This window comes from Homarus americanus, unplaced genomic scaffold, assembly GCF_018991925.1.
Source record: "Homarus americanus isolate GMGI-L3 unplaced genomic scaffold, GMGI_Hamer_2.0 scaffold33708, whole genome shotgun sequence".
NCBI lineage: Eukaryota > Metazoa > Arthropoda > Malacostraca > Decapoda > Nephropidae > Homarus > Homarus americanus.
Genome location: NW_024735749.1, coordinates 36,095 through 36,775, shown reverse-complemented (window position 1 = coordinate 36,775; position 681 = coordinate 36,095).

The window sequence follows — 681 nt, the reverse complement described above, 5'->3', positions numbered from 1 at the left end:
TAAAGACCAAAATGGAACAAAACTGCACGAGGAAAATGAACAAGAGTCAGCATTCAAAAGGGAATGGGTAAAAGTTTTTAAAATATCAGATGAGGAAAATGAAGATTTTGATAGTGAACACGAAGAAAGGATAGAAGAAGAAATGGGAAGACATATACATAGAATCACCCCAAGGCAATATATAGACTATAACTTATTACCTAATATTCAAATAATAACCATGGGAGAAATGATGCACTGTCTGAGGAAGTTTAAGGAAAAAGCCCCTGGGCTCACAGGTATTACACGAAAAATGATCATGAATCTACCTGAAAACATTTTAAATACACTATTAAACATTTATAACGCATGCTTAATAACTGGTTACTTTCCTGACAAACTAAAATATGCTAAAATGATATTTATTCCCAAGGAGGGTAAGGACAATAAGGAAATATTAAACTACAGGCCAATATCTTTATTAGAAATTACTGGGAAACTCTTGGAAAAAATTTTAAATACAAGACTTATAGCCTTTTTAACACAACATGGGAAAACTAACAGCAGACAACATGGATTTATGCCCAATAGAAATACCCTAACTGCAATAGCTATAATAATGGAAATAATTGCAATAGAAAAAAGCAAGGGTAACCAGATCAATATAATTTTAAGGGATGTTTCTAAGGCCTTTGATAAGGT